At 43.3% G+C, this 21,901-nt stretch overlaps 2 long non-coding RNA genes across 7 annotated transcripts in view; one reads left to right on the forward strand and one right to left on the reverse strand.

Moving 5' to 3' along the window:
* LOC102161139 (uncharacterized) overlaps positions 1 to 20,946 on the forward strand; it is a 263,087-nt gene extending 242,141 nt beyond the window's left edge. The window contains exon 4 of the long non-coding RNA XR_014807665.1: positions 20,644 to 20,946. This is a non-coding gene — a long non-coding RNA (uncharacterized LOC102161139). The remainder of the gene's footprint in view (positions 1 to 20,643) is intronic.
* The window catches only part of LOC102164613 (uncharacterized), a 139,319-nt gene that overhangs the window by 59,439 nt on the left and 57,979 nt on the right, over positions 1 to 21,901 (reverse strand). The gene's annotated exons all lie outside the window — the stretch shown is intronic.

Consider the following 21,901-nt stretch of genomic DNA (forward strand, 5'->3'; position numbering starts at 1 on the left):
AATATTTGGTTTTTAGACCTTGGAGCCTTTCGCCATCACCAGAATTAATGGATACCCCAAACTATCTGGGGGTACCTATGTATACTTAGAGTGTAACCTGAACAAATACCAAGTATCTAGCACACAGAAGTTATACAGAGATTTGCTGAATGAATGATTTCCTTCCATTTCTTTTTTTTTAGGGGGGTGAGATTGAGATTAGTAAACATGAGTCTAATTTTCCCTCAGGTAAAAAGAAAATTATTTATCGATCTGCAAGTTATATCCTTAAGAACCTTATGTTCTGTGAATCCCCAGGGGTTCTTGTTAAAAGGCAGATTCTGATTCAGAGTCGGGGGCAGTGCTCAGATTCTGCATTTCTGACCAACTTGCAGATGTAGCTAAAGCTGCTGGCTCTCAACTTACACTTTTGAGTAGCAAAGGAATATATTCAACCTGCTGTCCTATTTCATGGTGCAAACTTTCAGGAAGTGGACAAGATAAAGGGGGCAAAGCTTTCACAACCACTGTGACCCTTGGAGACCTCCTTCTCCTGTGAACTTCTACAGCAATTATTTTTTATTTTTTCATTTGCCATTCAACATGTATCGCCTTATATTATTAGTTTTCATTCTATGCCATCATCTTATTTTCCAAACCAAATTAAAAGTGCCTAGAGATCAAGGACAAACCTTTATAAATATTTTGGATACCTGGTCCCCAAATTCCAATTCCTTACTTTGTGTAAGGTAACTGCCCAAGATATATTTATTGACTGTTAGTGGATTTCCCCTAAGAGGGACCATGGACCCATTAGCCTAGACTCACACAGAGATGGCAACGTAGCTTTTGCTGTGAAGCTTAAAAATTCCATCAGATATGTTTATGGTTATATTTACATGCAATTAAGAGACAGATTGTGTATGTCTGTGTTCATAATCTCAGTTAATTACATAACAGGATTCTTCTAAAAATTGGATAATCGAATAAAGAAGTATTTCAGAGCACCTGGACCTCTCACTGCTTCACAATTACGAAAGGATTACATAAAACTGTATATCCATATTAAAAACAAATTAAACAATAATCATGAATATTATCCGAAATAATAAGGGAGCAGGAGTAGCTGCTTGATGTGAATTATCAGGAACATTTTCATGATTGTTCTTTAATTAACTGCTCCATAATCTGAAAGCTTTCTCTCCCTTTCACCATGCAAGGCAGCCTCACACAGCATTTCCTTTCCCAGGACTCAGTGACAGCCGAATAGTTAGTCCGATGCACCATGGCAAGGAAAAGAGCATCAAGTTATGCAGGAAAATAGTCTGTGTGTGGCTGCCACTTGGAATTCAGTTCAGAATTACATCCTGCAATTAACATGAAGACCGTTGTCTGAATGACGGCCATGCCTCCAGGGGCCATCACTTCCCCTCTGTGCTTGCTAGGCAGAGAGTCCCTGGCACGGCCCCCAGAGCAAGGCTGAGCCAGGGCTCCGAGGATGCCCAGCTCTGATCTCTGTCCAACAGCACGTCTCAAACAGGCTGCTCCAAGGGGTGGCCCACTCCCAGGACAAGCTGGCAGGAGGCCTAACCACAGGTGACTTTTTATTTTTCAGAAGTGTCAATTACCCAGGCAGTCAATCATTAATAAACACTTTTAAAGCATCTTTTCTGGGTTAAGTGCTATGCTGGGCTCTAGATGGAGATACGGGGGTGGGATCTCCATCTCTGAGAACCCACCATCCACTAAAATGTAGCTCTGAGAGGGCGGGGGCTTCAGCTGGCCTGCTTACACCCAGAAGCCAAGTGAGTGCCTGGATTATAACAGAGCTTCAAAAATATTCATCAAGTCAATGGCTTGATGGATGGGTTTAGTGGGGGACACAGATGCATAAATGATCAACTCTGATTAATACAGCTCCTTACATAAACCTACACCAAAGCTGCAATTTATGGAGCCCTCTAAGCCACGTGCCAGGTGCTGTCTACAAACCCTGCACGTTACCTATTTTGATCCTGACCGTCACCTCTGAGCAGCTGTGATTATCACACCATTGCACAGATGAGGAGCTGCTGTGAAGAGCAGCCGTGCCTTGTGCCCAAGCTCACAGGGTTAGTGACAAAGTGAGATCTCAGATTTAGGTCCTCTGACTCTAGAACTCTTAACCGCTGCCCTTGCTTGCTCTCACCCAGCCTTCATAATAGCCAGGAGCTTCCAAGTCATGGGTCTGAATTTAAAAAGGAAAAGCAGCGAGTAATTTTCTGCCATGGCACATGCTAAACACAACAGCAGAAGCCACCTCCATCCTGTTGTGCAATTGCTCTGCTTCCCTGGGGCTTCTGCAGTCTGAGCCCCGGGAAGAGGCTGGAAGAAGACCTGGGCTGACTTAGTCATTGGCTAGAAGAACCAAGATGGCAGAGCTTTTCTGAGTGAGAATATTCCAATTTCCAGTACCCAGGCAGAAGCCAGGTGGTTCTCCTCCAAGACAAGCTGCAAAAGAAAACTTCACCTTCAGCAGTTTTTAATACCGAGAATCTGCTACTGACAGCAGACATGGACAGTGGAGGCAAGAAAAGGTCAACAGTTTTTTTTTAAGACATGGACAGTTTTCAGGGCGATAATTTCCAAATAATATTGCAACATACAATTTCATATGAAACAACAAAGGGAGCAAGCATACGTGCCCCCAATATTTGAGGTGAATCACAGATTCATAAATTCGGAAGGCTTTCTCTTCACACAATGTACCCAGCACTTAGCTAGGGAGGGGATGACAGAGCTGCAGGTGTGGGTTGGGGTGGGTGTAGGGGAGGGGGAGGTGCACGTGGAGAGCTGAGGTTAGAGATGTTGAACCATCAGAAACCCCCCAGGGTACCAAACTCTTGGGATGTCAAGGAGACAAATCTCGGGGGAAGAGGCTGGGACAGCCTCCAAAACAAACTTCTCCTCCCTTAAAATTTTGTGGAGAAGTAACCACTATATTTTCTCAAATCCCTTTTCTCTACTTTTCTAAAGAAATGCTGAGGCATCTGCCACACTGTGTTGGATTCTGCAGACTCCCTGCCTGGCGTGGAACAATAAACACTGAGGAGTGTGTCTCCGGACACCGTGGGACAGGACAGACCAGCTGAGCAGGGGACAGAAGGGGCAGTCAGCTAATCAGTGTAGAGCAGTGGTTCTCAAAGTCATCCCCAGATCCACAGCATCTATTAGACCGTGGATCTGCGACATTTTCTGTAAAGTGCTGGAGAGCAAATATTTTAAGCTTTGTGGGCCAAGAGGCAAAATTGAGGATATTATGTGGGTACTTATGTAACAAGGGAGGAAATAAAAATTTCCCAGTTTTCTTGATGAAATTCAGACTATAATATTGAGTATACCTTTTTGGTAATACAGATCTACTAGCAAAAAGAATGTAATTCTTTTTGCAGGAGACAGTGTTTTGCTGAATTAGGATTCAAAGTCAGTGTCTCCTCTCATGTAATCAATTGCTATGGTTCACGTCTAAGAACCAATTATTAGCTTGCAGGCCCTCCCCAAACAGGTGGCGAAACAGACCTGGCCCTCAGGCTAGACCTGGAAACTTATCAGAAATGCAAATTTTAAGGTCCCACTCCAGACTTAACTACAGTAGCACGTTAGAGGTGGGGCCAGATCCCTGTGTTCTAACAAGTCCTCCAGGCAATTCTGATGCCCCCCAGCATGAGAGAACCAAAGGTTTAAAGCAAACATTGAAGGGCCAGAATTAGCCCCGCCCACTGTTATTGCCATGGTAACAGCCATTCTCCATCATCAGTCATTGCCTTCTGCCCTACTTTTCTCTGCCATTATTTTAATGAGTTTGGGTGTATATTTTTATTTAAAATAACCTTTTGGATCTTAGGCAACTCATTCAGGAAACATGGCATGCCCATGTCTGCTCTGAGATTCCTAAGCAGAGAAGGAAGAGCTCCTCTGGCGAAGGCTCAGAGCCTGGGAGGAGGGAGAATTTCCAAGCAAAGCCAGAAGAAGAAGCTTTCAGTCGTTTTGCTTTCAGCAGGTAGCCCTAGAGATGCGTAATGGAAGTGGTGACTTTTCACCTTTCCAATTGCTGCCTCAGAGCTGCCTCCAGTCAGTGAAAAATCAACGGGGCTACACCATAGGTGCTGTGTGCTGACTGAACTGGTGGTCTCGGTGCTATAATCATTTCACACAATTCATAAACGGTATTTTTGTAGCCAACTCAGAGGGAAGAAATATAGAGACTGTTGCCTGGGTTAATTCTCACTCTGTGACTCATCTTTTTTTCTGCAAAATGCTGCCTCGATTTCTCCATGGGTACAATGGAAATAATTAATAAAAGTCCATTGGCAGAGTTGTCTTGAAAATCAACCTAGATGTGTGAGGTCTCTGCAGTTGACAAATGCTGAGAATTCTTACTTGATTGTATTGTCCTAACAAGTGATGTTTCTGCTGACAGAAAGAGGAGGAATAATAGAGCACCTATTATTCATGCAGTATCGCTCCTGTGGCTCCGAGGACCACCTCATCATCCATCTGGCACCCTTCCGAATACTGCATTTTTTTGCTGAAAATTCAAATAGCTCTTTAGACCCACTGGCCAGGATGTGTCTGCCAACATTTAAAATAAGTTCCCTACCCACCTGACCCCACCTCTGCTCACCCTTGACTAGCTGAGTGACTTGGGGCTTGATATCTGAAGGAGGAGGGGCAGGGATGCTATCTCCAGGAGGACTCTAGGAAGTCTGTCAGGAGCCACGTACAGATGTTTTCGCATTAATATCAGTTAATTGATCAGTTAAGTTTGTTGGATGACACCAAGGAAGTCATAAGGGGCCATACCCAAGTGGATGAGAGAGAGGATTTTAAGTTATTACCTTTCCTATTTTAGAATCATGGGGTAAAGCCAGGAAGGCTATAGATGTTAGAGGGGATCCCTGTATTCTCCTACTTTAAAGTTTTTACCCAAGACAAGCAAGGAACTTAATGTATTTTGTGCTTTGGGAACCAGAGAATCATGTTCCTTCTCAAGAATCTTCCTGGAGCCTAACTTCAGTGCAATAGATTGAAGGAAAGACATGCACACCCAAGTAGGTGTGCCATGTTGGTAGACTGATTGGAGGCACTTTTGAAAGAGACAGAAAAGGGAGGAGGAGGGGGAAAATTTAGGCAAAGTGTCCTAAGGCAAGTACTCAGCTTTGCATCTCCTTTAAAATCACAGTTATAGGAGGACCACTGGCTTGACGAATGCCAAATCATAGAAGGAATCAACAGGAAAAAACACCTATGATTAAAAGAAAACAAACCTTGTATAGGATTCCATAGAATCAAGAGGACTATAAAATACTTAAATAAAATGTATATAGAGATGAAATCATCACTGTCTCAAAACTTTACCTTAATAGATTACACAGTTGAATGTTATTTCTAACTTCCATGCCATCCTATGTGGTACTCAGATTGTTTGTACAGTGATATATTTTTTTCTAGCCTTTCACTATGAAGCCAAGAATTTTAAATTTTTAAAAGAAAAAGTAACTCTGTCTATTCCCAGAAATAATCCAGGTGGCTTTTAGAAAGTAAGGACAATTAACATCAGATGCAGCATAGTTCTGAGAACCTCCTAGCCCTGAGCCTAGACAAGCAAAGCACTGACCATTGACAGATAAGTGATACTTTTAGCCTAATCTGCTTCCTAACTTGCTTTCAAGGGGTAATAGTGACACTAGCTAGAACTTACTTCTAGAAAAATGCTTTTTGCTAGAACTCAGGAATAAGTTCTATGCACAGGATAAGTAAGCTTTGCCTCATTCCTAGCTTCAGAATCCCAAAATGACTTTGGCTAAACTACAAAGTTTCATGTACCTCCATTTCTTCTTCATTCTTTTTTTTTTTTTTTTTTGGTTTTTAAAATCCTTTTTATTTTGAAGTAATTACAAACTCACAGGAAGTTGCAAAGAAATATATAGAGAGATCCTATGAACCCTTCATCTAGCTTCTCCCAATGTCAATGTCTTGCATCACCATATAACAATATCAGAGTCAGGAAAGTAATGTTGGTACAGTCCATAGAGTTCACCAGTTAAGTGTGTGTGTGTGTGTGTGTGTGTGTGTGTGTGTGTGTGTGTGTGTGAGTGCGAGCGCATGGCTGTGAGTTCTGTCACGTCTGTGGTTTCATGCAACCACCACAACAATCAAGATACTTAACTCCACCATCACCATGAGGTTCCTTTATGTTACTTCTTTTAACCACACCCACCTCCACTCCTCACCATCTCTAACCTCTGGAAACCACTCATCTGTTCTCCAGTCCTATCACTGTGTCCATTCCTTCATTTGTAATTTGGTTTGACATTTCATATCTTGAAGTTCAAGAATTCCTTTACAAGCACTGTTCTTATTATTATTATGTTTTCTTTTTTACTGTAAAAACAAAAGGCATCCATGATCACTTTGGAAATGTTTCCTAAGAAAAATACCCAAAGAAAGAAGTGAAAAAAAATTCCTCATGAAGTCCCTTCACTGACAGGATGAGTGCCGTACCATTTTTATGTGTTTCTCCATACTGTCCCTCATTCTGGGCTCCATCAAATCAAAAACTAGACTTTTCAGAAGTCAGGGCTCATCTGAAGCAAAACTGTAAACGTTTAGTTTCCCTTTCACTTTGGATGAGTTAAGGAAGGCTTTTGGATGCATGTTACAAAAATCCAAATAAATTAATGGCTTAATCATAAGAGGGGGCTCATTTCTCATGTACAGGGTGGGACCAAGGCACTGACTCAGGGATGTACTGAGAACTGAGGCTCTTTTTCAGCTCTGCATTCTGAGCAGTCTGGATAGCATCCCCAGGCTTGTAGGTGTCCCTTCATCAATGACATAAAAGCTTTCTCAGACATCATCCTGAGTCTCATGGCAGCACAGGCCCACTCACTGGTCCCCACGCTGTCTGTACTGCAAAAGCAGACTGGAGAACTGACAGCCACCATATGGTCAGCAAGGCCAACGTCCTCACTACCTGGCCCTTGACAGAAAAAGCTTGCCAGCCCAACTCGACAGCATCATTTCTAACAGATGTTAATTTTTTGTCTTTTTGGCATTTCTTGGGCTGCTCCCACAGCATATGGAGGTTCCCAGGCTAGGGGTCGAATTGGAGCTGTAGCCACTGGCCTACGCCAGAGCCACAGCAACGTGGCTTAACCCACTGAGCAGGGTCAGGGATCGAACCCGCAACCTCTTGGTTCCTAGTTGGATTCATTAACCACTGAGCCACAATGGGAACTCCCAGATGCTGATTTTCAATGCAAGGGGTAGATGCGGCCTCTTAATGAGCTAACCAGTTTTTTACTTTTCAATAGTGTTCTAGGTTTCACCATTGTAAAGAAAATAGTGTCGGACATCCATGTGCATGCATCTTTGCATATATCTCTAATTATTTCCATAGGAATAAAGGGTGTACAGTTCAGTGGTTAATAACATGTTGTCTAGAGCTTGACTGCCGGTTCAAATTTTCCCCCGATCAAATCCTGCCTCTACCTCATCATCGCTGTGTGACCTTGAGGAAATGACTCCGTCTCTACCAACCCCAGTTTTTCCCACCTTCAAAACCCACCTCAGTGTTGTGAGGATGAGACAAGTTAAAACATGTATAGCGATTAGAAAAGTGCCTGCATGTGGTAAGTGCCACATGGACGACAGCTATTTGTTGGTCTTATTATCATCAGTAGTAGGTTAAATCCCTAAAAGTGAAATGTGTCAGAGTATGCAGAGTACATTACACACACACCAAAAAACCATATTTTCCTAAAGTCTTAGCAACAGTGAATATTTTCTTTTAGAAAAAAGGACAATTGTACTAAAATACAATTAATTATTAATTGTAAGATTAAAATTATATTCTTAAACTTGCTTTTTTTACTTGTGAAAGTAATCATCCTTTTTCTGTGATATTGAATTTCTGATTTTATAAACTGCCTGTTTTTAACCTTTATCCCTTATTCTTTTTTTTTTTTTTTTTAGGGCCTCACCTGTGGCACATGGAAGTTCCCAGGCTAGGGGTCGAATCTGAGCTATAGCTGCCAGCCTATGCCACAGCCACAGCCACACCAGATACAAGCCGCATCTGTGACCTACACCACAGCTCATGGCAACGCTGGATCCTTAACCCACTGAGTGGGGCCAAAGATCGAAACCACATCCTCAGGGATACTAGTTGAATTTGTTTCCACTGTGCCACACGGGAGCTCTTTTTATCCCTTATTCTAACTAAGATCTTTTTTAGATGCTGGAAACATTTTTACATGTCAAGGATAACAACTCTTTGGTGACCATTTTGAATTTTCTTTCTGATATTCATTAATTGAAATGTTAAAACTTTTATGTAGCGCAAACTGTCAATTTTTTTCTTTATGACTTTGCCCCTTGATTCCTGGTTAGAAGGAGTCTCACCACCCTGTGATATAATACATATTCAATATAATACATATTCAATCACTTTAGCTTTTTTTTTTTTTTTTTTTTTGGCCACACCTGTGGCATATGGAAGTTCCCAGGCTAGGGGTTGAACTGGAGGTACAGCTGCCAGCCCACACCACAGCCATAGGAACTAGGGATCCAAGCTGCTTCTGCAACCCACACCACAGCTCAGCGCAACGTCAGATCCCTGACCCACCGAGCGAGGCCAGGGATCAAATCCACATCCTTGTGTATACCAGAAAGATTTATTTCCACTGCACCACAATGGGAACTCCTTCTTTACTTTTTTAATGGTCTAATTTTTTTTACTTTTAAATGTTTAATCCATCTGGAATTCATTCTGGAGTACAGTGAAAAGCAGGGACCTGACTTTTCATTTTTTTAACTTAATAGCTAACCTAGAGGAATTTATTAAAATTCTTGACCTTCTCACAAAAATATCATTTTTGACATGTTACAAATCTTTCATTGATTTATCCATCTATGTATTTTAAATTGTTTATATTCTTTTAATTAGAACTTTAATCATTTATTCTAATTATAATTTTATGACGCATTTGTATCTGCACATCTTTTTTCCTTTACCAATTTTCTAAACTTTTTATTTTAAAATAATTATAGATTCACAGGAAGTTGCAAAGATAGTTCAGAGAGGTCTCATGTACCTTCCACTGGGTATTTCCCAGGGGTTATGTCCTACATAACTCTAGTACAATACCAAACCAGGATTGTGACATTGGTGTAATGTATATAGAGAGTTGCATTAATGCAATGAAGTAGCAAAACTTAATCCATCACCACAAGGTCTCTGCTGTTCTACCACTTATAGTTACACGCAGCCCCCTCCCTCCCCACCACCATCCATAACCCTTGACAGCCACCAATCTGCTTTCCATCTCTACAATACTGGCATTTAGAGAGCGTTGCAGAAATGGATTACACAATAGGAACTTCTTGAGATTGGCCTTTTTCTCTCAGCATCATGCCCTGGAGACCCATTCAAGTTGTTGCAGGTATGAAGTTTGTTCCTTTTCATTGCTGAGCGGTTTCGGCCATGGTGTGGATGTACAGGTCTATAGGCCAGGCACCTAGTGAGGGACATTTTGTTGTTCCCAATCTTTGGACATTAAATATAAAGCTGCTGTAAACAATCAAGTATAGGATTTTGTGTGGATATAAGTTTTTATTTCTCTGGGATAAATGCCCAGACTTATGAATGCTGGGTCCTATGGTAAGAGTATATAAGTTTTTTTTTTTTTTAAGCTACTAAATAATTTTGGAGTTCCTGCCGTTGCGCAGTGGTTAACAAATCTGACCAGGAACCATGAGGTTTCGGGTTCGATCCCTGGCCTTGCTCAGTGGGTTAGGGATCCGGCGTTGCCATGAGCTGTGGTGTAGATCACAGATACGGCTCGGATCTCGCATTGCTGTGGCTCTGGCATAGGCTGGCGGCTACAGCTCCGATTCGACCCCTAGCCTGGGAACCTCCATGTGCCAAGGGAGTGGCCCAAGAAATGGAAAAAAAAAAAAAAAAACCAAAAAGACAAAGCTACTAAATAATTTTAAGAGTGACTATCCTATTTGACAGTCATAGAAGCAGTGTATGGAGACCCCGATTCTCCTCACCATCACAAGCATCTGATATTGTCGTTCTCTCTTTTTTAAAATTTCAGTTTTTCTAGTAGAAAAGTAGTGATAGCTCATCATATTCTTCATTAGCATTTTCCTAACAGCTAGTGATAATGAACATCTTTTTGTGGGCTTATTTGTCAGCCAAACTTCCTCTCTGATAAAATATCTGTTCATGTCTAGTGCCAATTTTCCAAGTGGATTATTTGTTTTTTTAACTATTGAGTACTGAGAGTTCTTTATATATTATAGATATGAGTCCTCTGTCAGATGCATAGTTTACAAATATTTTCTCTCAGCCTATACCTTATTTTACATACTCTTAGCAGGACCGGCCTTTCACAGAGCAAAAGAGTTTAATTTTGATGAGGTCCAATTTATTGATTTTTGTTTTCTGGTATGGATTATGCATGTTTAAAAGCCCTTCGCCAAGCCCAAATATGTCCCACAGGTTTTTTTTTTCTTGTTTTCTTCTAAACATTTTATAATTTTCCATTTTACTTTCTACTCTAATATGTTTATTTTATTTTTTGATGTTATGGCCACACCCATGGCATATGGAAGTTCTCAGGCCAGGGATTGAAACTGAGCCACTATTTTAAATTACCTCTTATTTAAGGTGTGAAGTTTTGAGGCATGCTTGTTTATTTATTATCAATAGGTATGCATGGTATTCAATTACTGTTATCATTCATTTTGCGTATATCCTTTAATCCAGAAATTTTTCTTCTAAAACTTTTCCCAAAGGAAATAATTAGTGTCCCGTTACTGCTTTTTTTTTTTTTTTTTTTTTTCCCTTTCAAAAGTGCCTTGGCTCCTCATACCTCCCTACTCTTACATAAAAACTTCAGAATTTCCATTTTGCTTTATGGAGACATAATTTACATAAAAATTCCTCCATTTTAGGTGTTTTTAAGTATATTTACAGAATTGTGCAACATTTCTATCACCCTCAAAAGAAACCTCGAACCTATTTGCAATCATTCCTCCATTCCACCTGCAGCCCTAGAAAGCCACAAATCTACCTTCTGTCTCCACAGATTTGTTTCCCTAGACTTTTCATATACACAGAGTGATAGATTCCAATATCTGATCTTTTGCATCTGGTTCCTTTCGCTGAGCAGGATGTTTCTGCAGCATCAGTGTTGCAGCCTGTCAGCAAACGACTTCCTGCCTTTCTACTGCTGAGCACCACCCACTCTATGGAGGCACCACCTTTTCCACTGACGAGCTGATGGGCCTTTTCCATTGACAAGCTTTTTAGCTACTATGAATAATGCTGCTACAGATGTTATCAACATACAAGTTTTAAGTGGAAATATGTTTCCTTTTTTTTTTTTTTTTAGCCACACCCTTGGCACATGGAGGTTCCCGGGCTAGGGGTCAAGTCGGAGCTGTAGCTGCCGGTCTACGCCACAGCCACAGCAACCTGGAATCTGAGCTGTGTCTGTGACCTACACCACAGCTCATGGCAATGCTGGATCCTTAACCCACTGAGCGAGATCAGGGCTCGAACCTGTGTCCTCATGGATGCTAGTCAGATTTGTTTCCGCCGAGCCATGACGGGAACTCTGGAAATATGTTTCCATGTCTCTAGAATAATGTTCATATGTTAAAAAGAACAACCCAGACAGATTTTTACTGGAATGGCATTATACTAGGAGAATATGTGGCATCTTTACAGTACTGAGTCTCTACATACAGAAACATGGTGTGTTCCTGCAGTTGTTCAAGTATTAGACCCTCCTTCCACTTTTTGTACCTATGTAGGTGCCCTGGCTAATGGGGTGCTGTCTAATCCTTCCATGTCATTTTTGTACACTTCCCTTTTGCCCACAGATCCACTCACTGTCTGATACATGGAAGGTACACGAGACTGGTACTCCCAGTCACTTTCTTTGGTGTTAGGGACACAGCAGTGCACCAAGACCCAGTAGCCACTCTCACTGAGCTTACTTTCTGGTTGAAGGAGGGGACAGTTTGCCTGAAATCTTAAAACAGCTGACACAGGCGCAGAGCAGAGACAGTAGTGAGTAAGTGAGTGAGAAGTAGAAGAGGAGGAATCCGCGGTCCAGGCAAAGGACAGGACCACCTTTCCGATGCAGAAGGTCTCCGAGATGCCAAGGACACAGATTTTTAGACCAGCCTGCACCTAAGGCTCTGGCCTGACTCATCAGGTCCACAGTGCTGGGAAGAGAGGCTGAGACAAAGAATGGACCTGCTGTCGCGTTCAGGGAACTAGAGCCAACATCCTGTGACAAAACATCATGGAAGAGAATGTAAAAAAGAATATACATATTATATATACATAATATATATATTATATATAAAACTGAGTCACTTTGCTGTATGGCAGAAATTAACACAATGTTGTAAACCAACTATACTTCAATAAAACTTAAAAAAAAAAAAAAAGAATGGACTTCTGCAGCCTTCACTAAGGACAGGCCAGGAGGAGCAGGTGGGCGAACCACACTCCCAGAAATAAAACACCTGCAACAAACCCAAGGAGACTTCCACCTACAGTCTCATCAGTTTGTAAGATTCTGTAAATCTGTGTAAATTCTCCAGGTGTATTATTTAGATTAAACAGGCTCGTGGCCCAGGTGATTGACAGCAAGACTCTCAAATATGGTGGTGCAACACCCCATTCTGAGAATGAGTTTGGGGAGAGAAAAATCCTCAGGAGGATGGATGTATGGATGGATGGATGGCAGTGGATCCCGACAAAGAGGAGAAGGTAAAAGTGTCACTGGGGGCTGCCGACAGGAAGAAAAGGGGGCTGAAGAAAGGCTTCCTTCCGGAAGCTGAGAACCTCGGCCCAAAGGCCCCACAAGAGCCGGGGGTGGAAGAAAGACCCTCGGAAAGTCTCCTGAAGGGCTGTACAAACAGTTCATCCCCCACCATCCGCCTCCTACTTGTGCAGTGCTGTGATGACAAAGCATTAGCTCCTCTCTGGAGTGAACACCCCAATGCAATCCTGCAGACGGCAGTGGAGAGAGGCATTAGCATTCGACGTGAGCTTAGTACCTGATTTACAGAGAGAGATGTTTCGTGGAAGATGGACGCAGAGTAGATTACACCCTTTCTCAGTCTTCAAACAACCCATGCCCCCCAGGAACTTGTTCCTCTGAGGACCGGGAGGTTTTGTGTACCAATAACCAGAAGAGACATCCCCTTGGTGATCCTGAACCTTCTGGGAGTTTCACTAATGATCAGGCGAAGGGAGTAAACACTACCCTAACTAACAGTGTGACAGAACAAAGGAGGCAGGTGTCACAGACACAAGAAAGGATAGAGAAATGAGAGCAAAGGATTTGCCAGGATAAAGACAACGCACTGGGGAAAAAATAGATGCAACTGGGGAAACGTGCCAACGGATACCTCTAGGGTATTGTCCAGAGAAACAAGGTAGTTAATGAGCTAGAGAAACCTGAAAAGCAGTGTTGCTGAAGGAGACCAGAACAGAAGAATAAGATAGAGGTACCTACGTGTTTGCAGGGTGGTCCTGGGGGTCACTGTGCTAAGTGGCCAAAGCAAAAATAATAGCTGAAGACACAGATTCTTAGTTATCTCACTGTCATGACAGCTAAGCCCATGTTTTAAAAATCATATTCCTAGAGAACACTGGTGTTTGTAACTAGGCCAAAGTGTCCCATGGCTCAAATAAATGATGGTACTCTTTTCAAATTTTTAGGGGAAAAACTGTTATCAGACAAAGGTGCACAGTCTTAAGGTTTCCTTCCAAAAGGATTCCTTAAATATTTGATGCCTACTATAGTTTGATGTAAGAATCTAATAGTAGATGGTTTGTGATGCACCTGAAAATCACACATGAATTTATTTGACTTGGTATCTCAGAAGGTTCCAAGGACGGCTCTGAAATTTTCAAACATCCCATCTCCTGAAGAAGTTTGAGAATCCAATCCAAGTGAGGGCAAAGGCCAGAGCAGTATAAAACCACACCCTCTGGTTTCTGTTTGGGGACACTGTAATTTTACTACAACCGGTGTTTCCAGAACACTGGCCTAGAGAACATTACAGAAACAACCTCTCCCCAGTTTCCACAGCTTTACATGAGACTACCAGGGGCCAGAAGACAGGGAGGAATCTTTAAAAGCCATCAGGTGCTTTCTTCAAATCACATCATTCAGTACCAACTATTCAACATTCATCATTTAAATACTGCATTAATATGTATTGTGTCCAAGAGGTTATGCAATGTGCCCTTGAGATTTTTATGGCAGCAAAAGCAAAGAGGGAATCAAATTATCTAGTTTGACTTGCCACATCCTTTAAATAAATAGGACATTGTTAGTTTCCACCTCACACAGAGAGGTGAAGGATCACCCAAGAAAAGGTACAAAAATTATCATTTTGACATGGTTTAGCACTCTCCCTGTCTTGCTCAGAGATGGAAAGACTAGCTGACTTTTTGATGTCTTTACATGCTTGCGAGCAGAGATGGACACAGAAAAGCAGAGAGCTAGCTCCACTGATGGAATCCTTGGAGCTGTAACTTCCTCTGCGTTGAGAAGCGTAACTCCTAGTCCTGCCCTGCCTGCCTGCTCACCTGTGCCCTTCACCTTCGCAGAATCCTAGAGACATTCTTTTACTGTGCACAAGGGAAGCTGTCAATGGTCTCTGAGTTGGGGGACTTTGAAAGGAAGCCATTAAATATATATTCTGATGGGGAAGCTCTTTGTGACTGCTGGAAATGACCATCTTTTCTAATTCTCCTCTGATAGGTTATGAAATAGCCTTTTTTTTTTTTTTCTTTTGGCTTTTCTGGGGCTGCTCCCACAGCATATGGAGGTTCTCAGGCTAGGGGTCGAATCGGAGCTGTAGCCGCTGGCCTATGCCAGAGCCACAGCAACACAAGATCCAAGCCACGTCTGTGACCTACACCACAGCTCACGGCAACACCAGATCCTTAACTCACTGAGCAAGGCCAGGGATCAAACCCGCAACCTCATGGTTCCTAGTCGGATTCGTTAACCACTGAGCCACAACAGGAACTCCTGAAATCTCAGTCTTGATCACAATGTACTTATCTCTGTAAATGGGAAAACCATCATTTCCTTGGACAAAAAAGCAGAGCTGTCACACTGATTGACATCAAATTCCCAGGAAGTACAAGTTTTCCATCACTGCATTAATATTAATGTCATCAAAAGCCAGAAGTTATGTGACTGGGAGGAACTGGCAGGAAATCTGTAACACCACTTCCCATTGGCGAGCTGAATGTATTAAGCTCTTCAACGGTTTGCCATAAATATTCAGAGCTCTACAGACCTTTCTGTAGCCAAACCCTAATCCTTGGAGGAAGTGCCTTTTGGAGAATAATAAAAACCTGAACTATTTGGAAGCATTATCTCTGCTTTTTCTGCATATCATTTTCCAATATACCATACCAACAGTGCACCTCTGAAAGAGCTGTGTAATCGCTTTGCTTCGCCTGTCAGGAAGTCACGTTGGCATCTTTCTCACTAGAAAATAAATACTTGTGATGCTTTCCTGACGTAATGAAGGTTTCCGTCTTCTTCGGGATAAAGAAGCCAGCTGAGACTGCCGTCAGTCAGATTTTAGAGAAATTCAAAACTAAATTTAGTGTGGAAAATGCTGTGTGCTTTTTTCCTTCAGAAAAAAAATGTATATGAATGTTACTTTGATTCCATTTTAATCATGTAACACATCTTTGTGGTTCTGATAAGATCAGAAGAGTTTCATTGAATAAAAATACTCTCTTGATGCTGATTTCTTGGTGTCATGTGTTAGACATCTATGTGCTTTGGGATGGTCATTTGGAGGTAGGCAGTTGTGTCTTTTGCTCTGACTTTATACTCTGAAAGGATATAAATGTATTACAGTTGTTACAATGGGATCATCTAAAAGGGAGGTGTTAATTAAAAAAAAAAAAACTGGGTCGCACCCCCTTTAAATGAGAGCTTATTTCCTCCTTGGGGTCATTTGAGTTCTAACGCTCATCAGTCCCAAACATTAAGATTCTACAGTTCCATGTTCAGGAACTCAGCAATGGAGATTCCCAAACAGTGTGACATTACGGGGGCCCCCAGCACCCAGATTCCTCAACAGCAGAGAAACTTTGGGAGCCACACGATGGTTGCAATGGCCCAAGCGTGAGACTGTGGGAACCCAGGCCTCCTTCATAACACAATTATTGCAGGAGTGTGGAAGCTCAGAAGATAAGGTGAGAGTGTGGGGCCCCCTTCACCTAGCTGGGACTCACCAGGGACCGCAGAACACGCTGGGGAAGCTCTCCCTGGCTACTGGATCCCACCCGAACCCCATAGTGGCTTTTGGCCTCCATCTGCCCAGCACCCGATGATCCCTCTGTCAGGGTTCCTTGCCAGCATCACAACACTGACAGCTGAATAACGCTGCAAGGCCTCAGCGCCTGTACCCCAAGCAACCCCCATGGAGACAGCTCCCCCATGTCCATACAGAGTAGGCTTAGTGACAGGATGGGATGGGGTCCATCTCCATGGCAAGGACTCAGTTTCTACCTCTAGACATTCGTGTAGGGGTGCTTTGGGGGTGGTGGAAATGCTGGAGACCAGAGGGCCTCTTCCCCACACCCACCTCCCCAACTGCCCCGACCATCTCTTTGCTCCCCCACAGCTACCTTGAAAGACAGGAGCCGGGCAATACAAGTACAGCCAGACCCTTAGGTATCTAAAAACATGTGTAACATCACATAACTAGAAGAGGCAGAGTTACTTGAATGTAAATGATCTGAATCCAAAGGAGTCATCCCAGGGTAGAGTAAACTTGATCTTTCAGAAAGCTGGATTCACTTCATTTCCGCCAAACTGGTTTCCTAGACGGATGCGTAGGGATGCAAAAGCCACCACATTTTCATTTCCTCTCCATTTGAGCTAAAAAGCTGAGCTGTTAAGAAACACACACTTGGCCACAAATGCTGTGTGCCTTTGGGTGCACTACTGGAAACAAAGAGTTAAAAGCAAAATTCTCTTTCCTTCATGCACAGATGCGTGAACTGTCTTTCCTCACACCTCCAATGAGAGGCCTGGGCTGGAGCAGCAGTTCTGAGGCCACTGTGCACCCAAGTCATCTGGACATCTTGTTAAAATGCAGATTCTGATTCCACGGATCTAGGATACAGCCCAAGATGCTGCATTTCCAATGAGCTCCCAGGTGAAGCTGATGCTGCTGGTCCACAGACCACAGAAGAGTATCTGAAGGTCCCTTTCTATCCTAAGCATCTTATCTCTGTCAATAGCATGCTTGGCCCCTGCTCCCTGGGCTGCCTGGTACCCATCGGAGAGATTAAGTTCACATCAATACTGCTCACATGCTCAGTTCTATGCCTTCACTCCACTTTCCCAAATCTATTCCAGGTCAAGGAAGTATCCTTAACTAGCTTTTTCTCCCCAATGGTGTTTTTCTTCTAAAGTCCTCTAGCACTTAGAGATCATCCCTCTTGCTTTGCATTGGTCACTAATTATTTTTTGATGATTCTAACTAAATTATAGGTTAATAGGGCCATGTTGCCTAATCTTTGCTTTCCCTGAATACTCTCAAATGGTTGCCTCCTTTTCAGCCTTCATTTCTCAGTGCAAATGCCACTCCTTGGCGAGGCCTTTCTTGAACACCCAACCTAAATTAGTCTCTCTCCCTGTACCCTCTGACCAATCACCCTCTTTCAATTTCTTTGTAAGACGTCTCAGGTTTTGAAATTTTCCCTCTTGTTTCCTGACTTGTTTATTACCCACCTCCCCCCACCACAGAGAGGGACTTCGTTTACACTGTTCCTCTCTACCCCATGCCTAGAATAGTAACTATAAGATAGTAGGTGCTCAGTATATATCTGTTGAGTGAATAAGGGCAAGAATCAAAGAGCTGGGCATGCAAGAGGCACTTGAAAAAATGCTTAGTGGATAAATCAGAGACATGTCACTTGCACTCTGTTTCTTTGCTTTTGAAAATGAGTTCCTCATCTGTGTGTTTCTCCTTTCCCTCTGGGAACTCATAGCAGCTAACATGCAATTAATTGTGCAGGGAGCTAGGACATGTGAGTTTCTATTAGTTGTCAGTAGGACAAGTCTTCTATCCATGGTGCCTGTGGATTATAGGAAATAACAGGAGCGGTGACAGTGTGGACATTTGGGGTGCTTTTCTGGAACATTTTAGCAGTGGGTCTCTTCTTGGCCATTCCGCTCTGCAGAGCCCTTTCCCAGCCTGGCTTTGATCTGCTCTCAGGCCTGCCAACACACCCTGGTTTTCTCATTTCATACCTCATTATTGTACAAGGCACACAATCCAGCTTTGATGGTGTACATGGAAACTGGAAGAAAATGCAGGCCATGGGGGAAATGGAATGTACAAAAATGAACCCACTTATTAAAGAAAACAATCCCAGCTAGGTCTCTAGAGCTTGGTGATTTGCAAAATTAAGATTGAATGGGTCTGAAGGCAGAAAGTGAAGGCTGTCTTTGTTGCCCACCATTTGTCTGGATGGAGCTAGATGCCCCTGTCTGATGGGTTGTCAGGAAGGCTCTTTAGGTGGTTCATCATTTCCTTTCCTCTGTGGTGGCAGCACTTGGGCTTGAACCCTACCATCTTTCAGAAACACAAGAGAAAAGCTGGACGGGAACCCTGACACAGCCGAGTTTACCCTTCATTGCCAAACAGAAGTTCTCGAAAGTGATGCTGAGTTCTTTCTCTTGGAGGTTCATCTGTGGAGCTCCAGGGAGTGGAGGCCGAGGCAGGCACAGGTCCCTCTGGCACAGCAGCGTTGCACAGGGAAGGGCTGGAAACGCAAACCATGTAACCTTTAAACTGTGAGAAACCAAGGCTTGCACTCCATGGGCTTTGAGTTCTATTGCTCCATCCAGGCTCTGCTGGGTGTTTTCTTTTCTTGCCTACTCTGTCCCCAAAGAAATCTAATGGGGCTTTAATCCACAGCTGCATTCCGTATTTTCTACTTCATCAGGCTCTCTTATCCTTTGTGTGAGCCATGAAAAAACTGGGAGGCTACCAAGGTACATAATGGTGGGATATGGATCAAAGACAGTGCCCGGTGGAATCGGAAGGTCTGATAAACCAGAGACAGCTTTTGAGCATAGGTCCCATGCAAGACTTTATTTGCTAAATCTAGTGCTTGCTTTACTGTTCCCTTTGGTCACGCTTTGGTTTGTCCTGTTGTTTTTTTACTGGCAGGAGTACAAAGAAAGAACAAGGAGAGGGGAGGAGTGAGATATTTGGAGTCTCCTGTCTCACTTGGGATAGTGGTTTCCTTCTTCTGCTTTCGAGTTCTTTCTGTGAAGATTCTCAAACTTCCAGTCTGAAGAGTGCCCTCTTAGTTGTGTTTTTACAAACTCCTAATTTCTTTTTTTTTCTTTTCTTTTTTTTTTTTTTTTTTTTTTGTCTTTTTGTCTTTTCAGGGCCGCACCCATGGCATAGGAAGGTTCCCAGGCTAGGGGTCTAATCGGAGCTGTAGCCGCCAGCCTATGGAGCTGTAGCTGCCGGCCTATGCCAGAGCCACAGCAACACGGGATCTGAGCCGTGTCTGCAATCTACACCACACTGGATCCTTAACCCGCTGAGCAAGGGCAGGGATCGAACCCGTGTCCTCATGGATACTAGTCAGGTTTGCTAACCTCTGAGCCACAACAGGAACTCCAAACCCCTAATTTCACCCTAGAGTGACAGGAGTGTGAAATCTGGGTTCTCCCACTAACAGAAATTAAAGGCCCTGGTCACTGTACAATTAGCGAGGCAGCAATAGAGAGTGTTCTCACTCCTGAGAGCGGGCCTCTGGAGTGGCCCGGGGTGTGCGCCATATGGGCAGGCAGCACGGAATCTCATCAGCTGATCCTGCAGCCCCATTTCAGAGCAATTAAGTGCAGGTCCCTACCATGTAGATGCCTGGCAGTATGAATAGAACCAGAGAGTGAGGGTAACAAGCTGGGAGACGATGTTCCGACTGCAAGGATGGTCACTAAATGTATCAAGAGTTTACCACGCACTGAGCACTGGTGCATGTGCACTACCCCGGTTTCATCCTCACCACAATGCTATGAGGTAGAGTGTGTTAGGATCCCCACTACAGATGGGGAGACTGAGGCAGGGAAGATGACATCACTCACTTATTTGATTAAATTATGAGGAGCTTGTGGATGATATAAACTGGTTCCAGAATACACGATTCTAAATTACCTCTGTTTCTGCAGCCCCAACAGTCTGAGAGAGAACAGGGCATGGGGAGAGGTGGGAACTGCCAGGCTGCTGACACAGCAAAGCCTTTCCCACTGCAAGTTCCTGGAGACCAAGTGGGGCCGCGTGGGGGGTGGCAGGCTGGCCACCCCCGGGTCTCCCCCTGAGCAGCCCAGGAGCACAAGCAGGCCAGCCAGGCCAGGTTAATGAAACAGTCAGGGGAAGGAAATGGATGGTGAATAACTTATGAAAGGGAATAAATTACATAAGGATTGTTTTCAAGAAAGAGCAGATGAAAGGTTTCAGGTCAGAGTTTAATCCAACTCAACTAAGCTCATCTTTTCCGTCTTCTTTTCTCCCAAGGCCTTCGTTACTCTCCGGCTACCGTATGTTCTGACTGACCTGCTGAACCCCGAGTTCTTGAGATCCTGGTGGATTATTATGATTTGGTAGCCGTAGCCCTTCAGCTTTCAGCAGGGTGAAAAGGGGTGTCCCGCGACTTCAGAAATCATCCAAATTGAACGGCCAGTGAAATTAGGAAATAACTCCAGAAGGGCCAGGAGCACCGCTGCTCCTTTACAAATAACCATGTCACTTGGAAATCCGTGGGAAGGTATGTTGATGTTATATTATTACAGAAGAGATAAAGGATCCACTGGAAACAAATGTGTTCTGATTTTCTTCTGACACCCTGAGCTACACACAAAGAAAAACTCCTGCAGATGCGAACACTCAGGTGAAATGAAACAGTTCAAAGTTCCAAAGAATGCAGTTTGGAAGGAAGCCTTTGAATAATCAACCATAAATTTTATTGCAGTCATCAACATGAGAAAAATATGTCCCAAGGCCCTGTTTGTCTGGAAGAGGACTGTCCTCTTTTCCAAAATCCCTCATAGGAGTTTTAACTGTGCAAATGATGGCTAGAAATTAGGCAGAAATTTGAAACTATTAATGGCTTAATCCACCTCAGTGCTCGATGAAGTTCTGCAGTATGGTCCCAGTTTACACAGCTCAGCAAAAGAGGCCCATGAGGCTGGGAGTTGCCACCTGGCCCCAGGCAGCCAGCTGGGTAATGAAATGAGATCTCAGATCCAATCTTGGTGCAAAACACCAGGTTATAACTGGGATTCAAGAAGTCTAGATACTCAGAGCCAAACAAAAGCAAAACAAACAAACCAAAAAAAAAAAAAAAAAAACCTTCAAAATGACTGTTAGACCTAGTGGTTTCTCCTTTGCAGTGATTTCTCTAAAAGGAAACAGACTGAAAGCAAAGGATTGAAAACTTTCCCTTCATTAGGGCTTGTTGTCCAGCATTCTGACTCTGAGCAGGAACTGAGAGGGAGAAGGAGGTGGGTTCCGAACACCCCATCATTATCCAGCTTCATTATTTGCTTGAAAAGGGGGTCAGAGGCCACCTTTCAAAGACACAGGTGCAGGGCTTCCTTTGATGAACCGTCTCTCCTCCATCCCCTCCCTTCTCCCCACTGTCTCCAGCCCCACCTCATATGCCTGCCGCTGGCCACATTTCTCTCTTTAAACCGGGAAATGTTTGGTCTTTATCATTCTTTTTGCAAAATGCAAGCTCTAGCTTTAAACCCAAGTAAATACTGAGTACCTTGAC

The sequence above is a fragment of the Sus scrofa genome, chromosome 6 (genome assembly GCF_054392235.1).
Source record: "Sus scrofa isolate SSC_HxYL_T2T_F1_AM1 chromosome 6, Sscrofa_HxYL_maternal_Yorkshire_Landrace_v2.0, whole genome shotgun sequence".
NCBI classification, from domain to species: domain Eukaryota; kingdom Metazoa; phylum Chordata; class Mammalia; order Artiodactyla; family Suidae; genus Sus; species Sus scrofa.